Here is a 13,592-nt window from a genome sequence, read left to right as displayed (position 1 = left end):
AAGTAATTCAAGGAGGAAAGAGCTTTATCTTTTTTTCTTTCTCTTTTTTTAAATTGTGGCAAATTATACATTACATAAAATTTACCACTTTAGCTAATCTTGAATGTACAATTCAGGGGGCATTTAGTGCATTCACAGTATTGGCCATCACCAGTATTTAATTCTAGAATTTTTGTTATCATTGCAAACAGAAATACTGTACCCATTAAACAACCATGTCTACTTTTCTCCCCCTAGTCCCTAGAAATGTCTGTTCCGTTTCCTGGCTCTGTGAATTTACCTATTCTGACTACCTCATACAAGTGGAATCATACAGTATATTTCCCTTTGTGTCTGGCTGATCCTCACATAATATTTTCCTGGTTTATGTATGTTGTAGCATGTGTTATTCCTTTTTTTTTTGTAATTTAGCTTAATTTTTTATTTTTTAAAATTTACATTTAAATTAGTATATAGTGAAGCAATGATTTCAGGAGTAGATTCCTTAATGCCCCTTACCCAATTAGCCCATCCCCCCTCCCACAAAACCTCCAGCAACCCTCAGTTTGTTCTCTATATTTATGAGTGTCTTCTGTTTTGTCCTCCTCTCTGTTTTTATATTATTTTTGTTTCCCTTCCCATATGTTCATCTGTTTTCTCTCTTAAAGTCCTCATATGAGTGAAATCATATGATGTTTGTCTCTCTGACTAATTTCACTTAGCATAATACCCTCCAGTTCCATCCACATAGTTGCAAATGGCAAGATTTCATTCTTTTTGATTGCCGAGTAAGACTTCATTATATATATATACCACATCTTTTTTATCCATTCATCCATCGATGGACATTTGGGCTCTTTCCATACTTAGAAACAGCACACCTGTATCCCTTGGATAAATGCCTAGTAGTGCAATTGCTGGGTCATAGGGTAGTTCTATTTTTAGTTTTTTAAGGAACCTCCATACTGTTTTCCAGAGTGGCTGCACCATTGCATTGCCACCAACAATGCAAAAGAGATCCTCTTTCTCTGGATCCTTGCCAACATCTGTTGTTGCCTGAGTTGTTAATGTTAGCCATTCTGACAGGTGTAAGGTGGTATCTCATTGCGGTTTTGATGTGTATTTCTCTGATGATGAGTGATGTTGACCATTTTTTCATGTGTCGGTTGGCCATCTGTATGTCCTTCCTTGGAAAAGTGTCTATTCATGTCTTTTGCCCATTTCTTCACTGGATTATTTGTTTTTTGGGTGTTGAGTGTGATAAGTTCTTTACAGATTTTGGATAATAACCCTTTATCTGATATGTCATTTGCAAATATCTTCTCCCATTCTGTCAGTTGCCCTTTAGTTTTGTTGATTGTTTCCTTTGCTGTGCAGAAGCTTTTTAGTTTGAGGAGGTTCCAGAGTTCATATTTGCTTTTGTTTCCCTTGCCTCCAGAGACGTGTTGAGTAAGAAGTTGCTGCGGCCAAGATCAAAGAGGTCTTTGCCTCCTTTCTCCTCGAGGGTTTTGATGGCTTCCTGTATTACATTGAGGTCTTTCATCCGTTTTGAGTTTATTTTTGTGTATGGTGTAAGAAAGTGATCCAGGTTCATTTTTCTGCATATCACTGTCCTGTTTTCCCAGCACCACTTGCTGAAGAGACTGTCTTTATTCCATTGGATATTCTTTCCTGCTTTGTCAAAGATTAGTTGGCCATACGTTTGTGGGTCCATTTCTGGGTTCTCTATTCTGTTCCATTGATTTGAATGTCTGTTCTTGTGCCAATACCATACTGTCTTGATGATTACAGCTTTGTAGTATAGCTTGAAGTCTGGAATTGTGATGCCTCCTGCTTTGGTTTTCTTTTTCAAGATTGCTTTGGCTATTCGGGGTATTTCTGGTTCCATACAAAGTTTAGGATTATTTGTTCTAGCTCTGTGAAGAATGCTGGTGTTACTTTGATAGGGATTGCATTGAATGTGTAGATTGCTTTGGGTAGTATCGACATTTTAACACTATTTGTTCTTCCTATCCAGGTGCATGGAATCTTTTTCCATTTTTTTGTGACTTCTTCAATTTCTTTCATAAGCTTCCTATAGTTTTCAGTGTATAGATTTTTCACCTCTTTGGTTAGATGTATTCCTAGGTATTTAATGGGTTTTTTTGTGCAACTGTAAATGGGATCGATTCCTTGATTTCTCTTTCTGTTGCTTCATTGTTGGTGTATAGGAATGCAACCGATTTCTGTGCATTGATTTTATATCCTGCAACTTTGCAGAATTCATGAATCAGTTCTAGCAGTTTATTGGTGGAATCTTTTGGGTTTTCCATATCGAGTATCATGTCATCTGCGAAGAATGAAAGTTTGCCCTTCTTGTGGCCGATTTGGATGCCTTTTATTTCTTTGTGTTGTTTGATTGCACAGGCTAAGACCTCCAATACTATGTTGAATAACATTGGTGAGGGTGGGCATCCCTGCCTTGTTCCTGACCTTAGGGGGAAGGCTCTCAGTTTTTCCCCATTGAGGATGATATTAGCATTGGGTCGTTTATATATGGCTTTTATGATCTCGAGGTATGCTCCTTCTATCCCTACTTTCTTGAGGGTTTTTATCAAGAAAGGATGCTGTATTTTGTCAAATGCTTTTTCTGCATCTATTGAGAGGATCATATGGTTCTTGTCCTTTCTTTTATTGATGTGATGAATCACGTTAATTGTTTTGCAGATATTGAACGAGCCCTGCATCCCAGGTATAAACCCCACTTGCTCGTGATGAATAATTTTTTTAATGTATTGTTGGAGCCAGTTGGCTAATACCTTGTTGAGGATTTTTGCATCCCTGTTCATCAGGGAAATTGGTCTGTAGTTCTCCTTTTTAGTGGAGTCTCTGTCTGGTTTTGGAATCAAGGTAATGCTGGCTTCATAGAAAGAGTTTGGAAGTTTTCCTTCCATTTCTATTTTTTGGAACAGTTTCAAGAGAATAGGTGTTAACTCTTCTTTAAATGTTTGGATAGAATTCCCCTGGAAAGCCATCTGGACCTGGACTCTGATTTTTTGGCAAATTTTTTATTGCTAATTGGGTTTCCTTACTGGTTGTTGGTCTGTTCAAATTTTCTATTTCCTCCTGTGTCAGTTTTGTAGTATGTATGTTTCTAGGAGTTTGTCCATTTCTTTCAGATTACCTGGTTCATTGACATATCGTTGTTCATAGTATTCTCTTTTTATTGTTTTTATTTCTGTTGTGTTGTTTTTGATCTCTTTCATTCTTGATTTTATTTATTTAGGTCCTTTCCTTTTTCTTTTTGATCAAACTGGCTAGGGGTTTATCAATTTTGTTAATTCTTTCAAAGAACCAGCTTCTGGTTTAATTGATCTGTTCTACTGTGTTTTTGGTTTCGATAGCATTAATTGCTGCTCTCATCTTTATTATTTCCTGTCTTCTGCCAGTTTTGGGTTTTATTTGCTGTTCTTTTTCCAGCTCCTTAAGGCATAAGGTTAGGTTGTATCTGAGATCTTTCTTCCTTCTTTAGGAAGGCCTAGATTGCTATATACTTTCCTCTTATGACCTCCTTTGCTGCGTCCCAGAGGTTTTGGGTTGTGGTGTTAACATTTTCATTGGCTTCCATATACTTTTTAATGTCCTCTTTAACTGCTTGGTTAGCCCATTCATTCTTTAGTAGGATGTTCTTCAGTCTCCAAGTATTTGTTACCTTTCCAATTTTTTTCTTGTGGTTGATTTCGAGTTTCATAGTGTTGTGGTCTGAAAATATGCAGGATATGATCTTGATCTTTTTGTACTTGCTGAGGGCCGATTTGTGTCCCAGTACATGGTCTCTTCTGGAGAACGTTCCATGTGCACTGGAGAAGAATGTATATTCTGCTGCTTTAGGCTGAAATGTTCTGAATATATCTGTTAAGTCCATCTGGTCCAGTGTGTCATTCAAAGCCATTGTTTCCTTGTTGATGTTTTGATTAGATGATCTGTCCATTGCTGTGAGTGGGGTGTTGAAGTCTCCTACTATCATGGTATTACTGTCGATGAGTTTCTTTATGTTTGTGATTAATTGGTTTATATATTTGGGTGTTGCCACATTTGGCGCATAAATGTTTACAATTGTTAGGTCTTCTTGGTCTATGGATCCCTTGATTATGATATAATGCCCTTCTGCATCTCTCGATACAGTCTTTATTTTAAAGTCTGGATTGTCTGATATAAGTATGGCTACTCTGGCTTCTTTTGTTGACCATTAGCATGATAGGTGGTTCTCCATCCCCTTACTTTCAATATGAAGGTGTCTTTAGGTGTAAAGTGGGTGTCTTGTAAACAGCATATAGATGGATCTTGTTTTCTTATCCATTCTGTTACCCTATGTCTTTTGATTGGAGCATTGAGTCCATTGACGTTTAGAGTGAGTACTGAAAGATATGAATTGATTGCCATTATGATCCTTGTCGAGTTGGAGTTTCTGGTGGTGTTGTCTGGTCCTTTCTAATTCTTGTTGCTGTTGGTATTCATTTATTTTGTATACATTTTTTATTCTTTTCTCCCCTCAGAGAGTCCCCCTTAAAATTTCATGCAGGGATGTTTAGTGGTTACAAACTCCTTTAATTTTGGTTTGTCTGGGAAACTTTTAATCTCTCCTTCCATTTTGAATGACAGCCTTGCTGGATAAAGAATTCTTGGCTGCATATTTTTCTGATTCGGCACACTGAATATATCCTGCCACTCCTTTCTGGCCTGCCAAGTTTCTGTGGATAGTTCTGCTGCAAACCTGATCTGTCTTCCCTTGTATGTTAGGGACTTTTTTTCCCTTGCTGTTTTCATGATTCTCTCCTTGCCTGAGTATTTTGTGAATTTGATTATGATATGCCTTGTTGATGGTTGGTTTTTGTTGAATCTATGGGGGTCCTCTGTGCTTCCTGGATTTTGATGTCTCTGTTTTTCCCCAGGTTAAGAAAGTTTTCTGCTATGATTTGCTCACATAACCCTTCTACCCCAATTTCTCTCTCTTCCTCCTCTGGGACCCCTATGATTCTGATGTTGTTCCTTTTTAATGAGTCACTGATTTCTCTAATTCTTAAATCGTGCTCTTTTGCCTTAATCTCCCTCTTTTTTTCTGCTTTGTTATTCTCTATCAGTTTGTCCTCTATATCGCTGATTCTCTGTTCTGCCTCATCCATCCTTGCCACTGCTGCATCCATCCATGATTGCAGCTCAGTTATAGCATTTTGTATTTCATTCTGACTAGTTTTTACTTCTTTTATCTCTGTAGAAAGGCATTCTAATCTATTTTCGACTCCAGCTAGTATTCTTATTATCATGCTTCTAAATTCTGGTTCAGACATCTTGCTTGTATCTGTGTTGATTAAGTCCCTGGCTGTCATTTATTCATGCATTTTCTTTTGGGGTGAATTCCTTCGTTTTGTCATTTTGAAGGGAGAAAAGGAACTAATGAGGTAGAAAAATTGAAATTAAAAAAAGAATTAAAATTAAGAATTAAAAAGATACACACACAAAAATCGTATAGATGATGCTAGGTCCTAGGTGTGTTTTGGTCTGGGTGTTGAAAGTGGTTTGACAAATTAGAGAAAAAAAAGTGGGAGGAGAGAAAAAAAGGAAATCGTTTGTAAATTTGAAAAAATGAATACACTGAAGTAGACTAGTGTGAGATGATGGGGGTAAAATAGAATTTGAAAATAGAATTTAAAAATATATTCACAAAAGTAAAGAATATAGTAGAAAAAATTAAAGAAAAATATTTTGAATAAAAATTAAAAAGATAAACATGAATTTTTTCATTTTCTGTATAAGAAACGGAAAAGGAATGAAAAAGAGAAAAAAGATTAAAAAACGAAAAAAAAGAAAAAATCGTTTGATAATTTGAGAAACTGAGTATACTGTAATAGACTAGAATAAAATGATGGAAGTAAAATAGATTTTGAAAAAATTTACATAGAAGCAAAAAATATAGTAAAAAAACATAAATAAAAATATTTTCTATAGAAGTTGAAAGTAAAAATGAAGTTTTTCTCTTTCTGCATTTGAGAAAAAGGAAAGAAACAAGAAAGAAAAAGAAAAGAAAAGGAGAAATTGTTTGAAAATTTGAGAAGGTGAGTACACTGAAGTAGACTAAAACAATGATGGAAGTAAAGTAGAATTTGAAAAAATTTACACAAAAGTAAAAAATATAGTAATAAAAATAGAGAAAGTTTTAATAAAAATTTTTAAAAAATGAATTTTTTTGTTTCTATATTCAAGAAAAAGAATTGTAAAAGAGAAAAAGGAAAATGAAAGAAAAAAGAAAGAAAATTGAATAGATGAACCCGCTAACAGATTGAAGTAGGACGGAAAGTGTCTCGTTTTCCCCTAGAAGTCAGTCTGTGTAGCTCTTTATATTCCATAAATTAAGCCAGTGGTGAGACTTGTGTTCTTGAAGAGCGTGGTTGGCCCAGTTGGGTGGGGCTCAGTGCAACAGCTCCACTCTCCACTAGATGGAGCTGCTAGCCTACTGGGTGGAATGTTGTGGTGCTTGTAGGTGTGTATGCGCATGTGCAGGAGCGGTGAAAATGGTCCACCCAGCTACCCAGTCTGTTCTCCTGGATCAGCAATCGCGCACCCATCCTGTCTTTAGCTCTTGTCCACTCCCTGCTTTTTCACTCTCTGTGACCAGGCCCCAGGCAGTACGTCTCTCCCGAGTTTTGTCTCTGATGGGGCTGTTTTCCCTGGCCCCTTACTTCTGTAGGGCTGTGGCTTTGATACATTCCGCCCCTCTGCGGGAGGGTCTCACCAAACAATGGCTGAATGAGGAATGGCCGAATGTCAGATGCACCCAGGAATACCCACTGGACCCTGCTGTTACTGGTGCCCTGAGACTGCGGCCAGGTGCCAGCCCACCCCAGAAAAAGTTCACGAGACAGCGTAGCAGCAGCGTTTCAGGGATTATGGAAAATCACAACACACATCTGGCACCAGGCTTTGCCCTGAATGACCTTGTCCCAGCACCAGTGAATGTGGCCGCCTTCTGGGGTCTACTGGGACCAGGTGGCTTCAACAGTCTCTACCAAATGTCCTTCCAGCAGTGGAACCTCTTTTCCCTGTGTGGCCCGAGAACCTCCCGGACCCCACTCTGTTCCTGAGGATTCGCCTTTCCCACCAGAGCACCACCAGGTATCGATCTGAGGAGTTGCAGCTTTTGCGCTCCCCTTGTTGACAGTCTTAATGGAATTTAAGCCCTCTCCTTTCTCATTTCTCCCTTTGTAGTTTAGTCCCTGTGGCTATTTCCAATTTTCCACTTTCTCTTCAACTGCTTTTGGTGAGGGGGGGAGCATACTGGAAAAGCACCCTCCCCAAAAGGGGTGCTTTTCCAGTATGGTTCCCCCCCAGTCTCCATCCTCTCTCCACCTTCAAAAGCGGTTCCCTACTTTTCGCGGCTTCTTGCACCCCAAATTCACCTCTCCACCCCACGTACTTGCTGAATTCTGTGGTTCAGGTTTTGCAGATTGTTGTGTTAATCCTCCAATCAGTTTTTTAGGTGTGTAGAATGGTTTAGTGTTGGTGGCTGTATTTCATGGATGCGAGACACACAAAAAGCTTCCATGCTGTTCCACCATCTTGGCTCCTCCTTTGTTTAAGTTTCTAAGGAGCCACCAAACTCTTCTCTGCAGCAGAACCATTTTACTGTGTCATTAGCAGTGTGTGAGGCATCCAGTTTCTCCATGTCTTTCCAAACATTTGTTATTTTCTGTTTTTAAAATTTTATTTATTTATTTATTTTAATTTTTGTAACATTTATTTATTCCTGAGAGAGAGAGACACACACACAGAGCATGAGTGGGGGAGGGGCAGAGCGAGGGAGGAACACAGAATCCAAAGCAGGCTCCAGGCTCTTAGCTGTCAGCACAGAGCCTGATGTCGGGCTTGAACTCATGAGCCTTTGTGCTGTGAGGTCATGTCCAGAGCCAAAGTTCAACGCTTAACTGATTGAGCCACCCAGGTGCCCCTATATTTATTTATTTTTATTTTTTATTTTTTTAATTTTTTTTTTCAACGTTTATTTATTTTTGGGACAGAGAGAGACAGAGCATGAACGGGGGAGGGGCAGAGAGAGAGGGAGACACAGAATCGGAAGCAAGCTCCAGGCTCTGAGCCATCAGCCCAGAGCCTGACGCGGGGCTCGAACTCACGGACCGCGAGATCGTGACCTGGCTGAAGTCGGACGCTTAACCAACTGCGCCACCCAGGCGCCCCTTATTTATTTTTAATTACAACCATGTTCGGAGGTGTGAAGTGGTGCTCATTGCGCTTTTGATTTCAATTTCCCTAATGGTTGGTGATATTGAGCATCTTTTTTTGTGCTTGTTGGTTATCTGTGTACCTTTGGAGAAATATGTTAAGTTCTTAGCCCATTTTAAGATCAAATTGTGTTCTTGTGTTTGAGTTTTTAAGTGTTCTTTATATAATCTGGATAACTAAACCCTTATTAGACCTACGATTTGCAGATATTCCCTCCCATTATGTAGATTGCTGTTTTTTTTTCTCAGCAATGCCCTTTGATGCACACATATTTTTAATTTTGATGAAATGCAGTATATGCGTTTTCTCTTGTTGCTCATGCTTTTGATGTCACATTTAAGAATCCATTACCAAACACAAGGTCATGGATATTTACCCTTACAGTTTTTTCTAAGACTTAAAATTTAACTCTTCTATTTTGAGTAATTTAATCAATTTTGAGTTCATTGTTGTATATATGGTGTGAAGCAGAGGTCCAAATTTATTATTTTGCATGTGGGTATCCAGTTGTCTCAGCACTGTTTTTTGTTTTTTGGAAGAAACATATATTTTTTTTAATTTTAGAGAGAAAGCATGAGTGGGGGAGAGGGTCAGATAGAGAAAGAGAGAGAGAGAGAGAGAGAAGAGAGAGAAAGAGAAAGAGAGAGAGAGGAAGAATCTTAAGCAGGCTCCATGTTCAGTGCAGAGCCCAATGTGAAGCTTGATCCCACGACCCTGAGATTACTATCTGAGCCAAAGTCAAGAGTTGGCTGCTCAACCAGTTGAGCCACCCAGGCATCCTGTCTCAGCACTGTTTGATGAATGGAGTGTTCTTTTCCTATTGAATTGTTTGGCACCCTTTTCAAAAGTCAGGTGGCTATAGGGGTGCCTGGGTGGCTCAGTCAGTTAAATGTCCAGTTTCAGCTTAGGTCATGATCTCACGTTCATGAGTTGAAGCCCCGCGTCGGGGTCTGTGCTGACAGCTCAGAGCCTGGAACTTGCTTCAGATTCTGTATGTCCCTCTCTCACTCTGCCCCTTCCTTGCTTGTACTCTCTCTTTCTCAAAAATAAATAAACATTGAAAAAAATCAATTGGCTATATATGTATATAGGTTTATTTCTGGACTCTCAGTTACATTATATTGTTCTGTATGCCTGTCTTAGTATCACAGTGGATACTGTAGCTTTATAGTAAGCTTCGAAATCAGGAATTGTCTTTTGACTTTGATTCCCCCCTCCCTTCCCCCAAGATTTTTTTCACTCTTATTGGTCCCTTGCAGTTCTCTTTGAAATTGAGGATCAGCTTTTCCGTTTTACAAAAAAGGCTGTTGGAATTTTGATAGAGATTGCATTGAATCTGTACATTTCTTTGGGTAGTATGGTCCTCTTAATGATAGTAAGTCTTCCAATCCATGAATATTGGATGTGTTTTCACTGATTTAGGTATTTTAAAATTTCTTTGAGCAGTTGTCAGTGTTTCCTTCGTTAAATTTATTTCTGTATTTTTATTCATTTAGTCTATATCACAAATGGAATTATTTTCTTAATATTCTTTCCCAATTATTCATTGCTAGTGTATAGAAATACAACTAAGTTTTGTGTGTTGATTTTTTATCCTACAACTTTGTGTGTGTGTGTGTGTGTGTGTGTGTGTGTGTGTGTGTGTGTGAAGCCCTGAGGATTTTCTATGTTTAAGATCATATTATTTGGGAATAGGGATAGTTTTACTTCTTCTGTTCCAGTTCTGATGTGTTTTATTATTTTTCTTGCCTAATCTGGCTAGGATTTCAAATATAATGTTACATAGAAGTGGCAAAAGTGGGCTTTCTTATCCTGTTCTTAATCTTAGGGTAAAGGTTTTTAGTGTTTCATCGAGTATGCTGTTAGTTTTGGGTTCTGCATAAATATATTTTATGTTGAAGAAGTTCCCCTCAAGAGGTGCCTGGGTGGCTCATTCGGTTAAGCGTTCAACTTCGGCTCAGGTCCTGATCTTACGCCTCATGGGTTCGAGTCCTGTGTCAGGCTGTGCGTTGATAGCTTACAGCCTGGAGCCTGCTTCAGATTCTATGTCGCGCGCTCTCTCTCTCAAAAAATAAATAAACTTAAAAAAAAAAGTTTCCCAAAAGTTCATAATTTATGTGTTTTTATCATGAAAAGGTTGTTGGATTTTTGAAATACTTTTCCTGCATCATTTGAGCTGATATTTTTGTTTTGTTTTGTTTTGCTCTTCCTTCAGTCTGTATATGTGGTATAATGATTCCTCTGTGTTGAATCACTTTTGCAATCCTGGGATAAGTCCTCTCTTAATATGTAGCTGGTTCTGGTTTGCTGTTATTTTGTTGAGAATTTTTTTCATTTATATCCGCAATGGATGTTGGTCTGTGTTTTTTTTTTTAGTGCTCTGTTTATCTGACGTCATTATTAGGATGCTTCTGACCTCACAGAATGACTTAGGAAGTGTCCCCTCTTTGGTTTTTGGGGGATGATTTAAAAAAAATTTTTTTTTTTTTTAATTTTTTTTTTCAACGTTTATTTATTTTTGGGACAGAGACAGAGCATGAATGGGGGAGGGGCAGAGAGAGAGGGAGACACAGAACCGGAAACAGGCTCCAGGCTCTGAGCCATCAGCCCAGAGCCCGACGCGGGGCTCGAACTCACGGACCGGACCGCGAGATCGTGACCTGGCTGAAGTCGGACGCTTAACCGACTGCGCCACCCAGGCGCCCCTAAAAAAAATTTTTTTTAACATTTACTCATTTTGGGGAGACAGAGAGCAGAAGTGAGGGAGGGGCAGAGAGAGAGGGAGACACAGAATCTGAAGCGGGCTCCAGGCTCCGAGCTGTCAGCACAGAGCCCGACGTGGGGCTGGAACTCACAAACTGCGAGATCATGACCTAAGCTAAAGTCGGACGCCCAACCGACTGAGCCACCCAGGTGCCCCTTTGGGGATGATTTATAGGATTGGTGTTAATTCTTTTTTATATAATTGGTAGAATCTAGCAGTGAAGCCATCAGGTCCTTGGCTTTTCTTATAGGAGACTTTGATTACTGATACAATCTCTTTATTTGTTATAAGTCCATTTGAATTCTGTTTTTTCTTGAGTCGAGTTTTGGTAGATAGTATGTTTCTAGGAATTTCTTTCATTTCATGTAGGTTATCTAATTTGGTGACATATAATTATTCATAGTATTATTTTCATACTTTTACTTTTGTAAGGTCAGTAGTAACATCCCTGCTTTCACTTCTGGTTTTAGTAATTTGAGTCTTCTCTCTTTTTTTCTTGGCCAGTCTAAACATTTGTCAATTTTGTTAATCTTTTTGAACAGTCTTTGATTTTGTTGATTTTCCTTATTGTTTTTTCTGCTATTAGTCTCATATTTTTATTACTTTCTTCCTTTTAGTGGCTTTGGGTTTAGTTCTTTTTCTGTTCCTTAAGGTGTGATGTTAAGTTATTTATTTTAATCTTCTTTTTAATAAGATATTTACAGGTGTAAGTTCCCTTTTGGTCATAGAAAGATACTTTTTATGGTTTCTATCTTCCAGAATTCATTGAAACTTGTTTTTATATATTCTTTCCTAGAGAATGTTCCATTTGCACTTAAGAAAATATGTATTTGTGTTGTTTTGGGTAGAGTGTCCTATAAATGTTAAATCTAGTCACTTAATAACTATATTTCAATTCCTCTATTTCCTTATTGATGTTCTGTTTAATTCTGTCCTTTATTGAAAGTATGGTATTGATATCTCCAAGTGTTTCTGTAGAATTGCATTTCTCCTTTCAATTTTGTCAATTTTTTCTTCATGTATTTTGGAGACTCTGTTATTAGGTATGTATGTATTTCTTATTTTTATATCTTCTTGATGTATTGTTCTTTTATCAGTTCTTTCTCTTATGAAAATTTTTGACTTAAAGTCTGCTTTATCTGATATTAATATCGTGAGCCATCCTTTCTTTTGGTTACTAATTGCACATATTTTTCTGTCCTTTCACTTTTCACCTTTTATATCTTTGGATTTTGAAGTGAGTCTTTTATAGATAGCCTATAGTTGGATCATGTCTTTTTTATCCATTCTGCCTATCTCTGACTTCTAATTGGAGAGTTTAATCAATAATTACTGATAAGGGTGCATTTAGTTTGGCTAGTTTGCTGTTTGTTTTCTGTGTGTCATTCTTTTTTTCTCAGTTTCCTGAATTCCTTCATTATTGTCTCCTTTTTGGTTACTTGACTTTTTGGTACTGTACTGTTTTGTTTCCTTTCTCATCCCTTTTTCTGTGTGTTTTTTAGTTATTTTCTTAGTGGCTACTCTAGGGATTATAAATAGCCTCTCCATATTATAACAATCTGTTTTGAATTAATACCAGCTTACCTTCAGTAGCATACAAAAACTCTGCTCCTATACAGCTCCATCGCTCCCTCTTCATGTTGTTATTCCACCTTACATCTTTATACATTCTGTGCTCATTAGTGTCAATTTATACATTTTGTGTTCATTAATGTCAATTTATAATCTTGTTTATGCATTTGTTTCTTAAGTAATGTAGAAAAAAGTTATAAACCAAAAATATAATAATACTGGCTTTTGCCTATATAATTACATTTATTATTTATTTATATATACTAAATTTTTAAAATTTTTTTTTTTCAACGTTTATTTATTTTGGGACAGAGAGAGACAGAGCATGAACGGGGGGAGGGGCAGAGAGAGAGGGAGACACAGAATCGGAAACAGGCTCCAGGCTCTGAGCCATCAGCCCAGAGCCCGACGCGGGGCTCGAACTCACAGACCGCGAGATCGTGACCTGGCTGAAGTCGGACGCTTAACCGACTGCGCCACCCAGGCGCCCCATATACTAAATTTTTTAAATGTTCATTCATTTTTGAGAGAGAGAGACAGGAGCATAAGTGGGGGAGGCACAGAGAGCGAGGGAGACACAGAATCCAAATTAGGCTCCAGGCTCTGAGCTGTTAGCACAGAGCCCGATGTGGAGTTGTAACTCACGAACTGTGAAATCATGACCTGAGCTGAAGTCGTCCTCTTAACTGACTGAGCCACACTAGGTGCCCCTTTCATTTAATGTTAAAGGATGGTTTTTCTTGTTTTTGTTTTTGTTTTGCTTTAAATAAGTCATCCTACTGCTTTTTGGCATTTATAATTTCTGTTGAGAAATTAGCTGTTGATCTTATTGGGAGGTCCCTTGTAGATGAAGTTCTCTCTCCTTTCATGATTCTTTTTGAGTTGTTTTTTTTTTAAATTTTTTTAATGTTTATTTTTGAGACAGAGGGAGACAGAGTGCGAGTGGGGGAGGGGCAGAGAACGAGGCATACACAGAGTCTGAAACAGGCTCCAGCCTCTGAGC

The 13,592-nt window shown here is 38.1% G+C and overlaps 1 protein-coding gene across 5 annotated transcripts in view; it reads left to right on the top strand.

The window, feature by feature from the left end:
* FAF1 (Fas associated factor 1) overlaps nt 1-13,592 on the top strand; it is a 529,019-nt gene that overhangs the window by 54,331 nt on the left and 461,096 nt on the right. The window contains exon 1 of one of the 5 annotated variants that reach the window (XM_030328130.1): nt 6,052-6,071. The exons of 3 other annotated variants lie outside the window; for them this stretch is intronic. The gene's annotated coding sequence lies outside the window, so the exon portion shown is untranslated. Of the gene's footprint in view, nt 1-6,051; nt 6,072-7,107; nt 7,129-13,592 lie in introns of those variants that run through there. One more of the 5 variants, XM_030328129.1, reaches the window with a different exon arrangement.

Source organism: Lynx canadensis, chromosome C1, assembly GCF_007474595.2.
Source record: "Lynx canadensis isolate LIC74 chromosome C1, mLynCan4.pri.v2, whole genome shotgun sequence".
Taxonomy (NCBI): domain Eukaryota; kingdom Metazoa; phylum Chordata; class Mammalia; order Carnivora; family Felidae; genus Lynx; species Lynx canadensis.
This window is presented reverse-complemented; position numbering and strand designations above follow the sequence as displayed.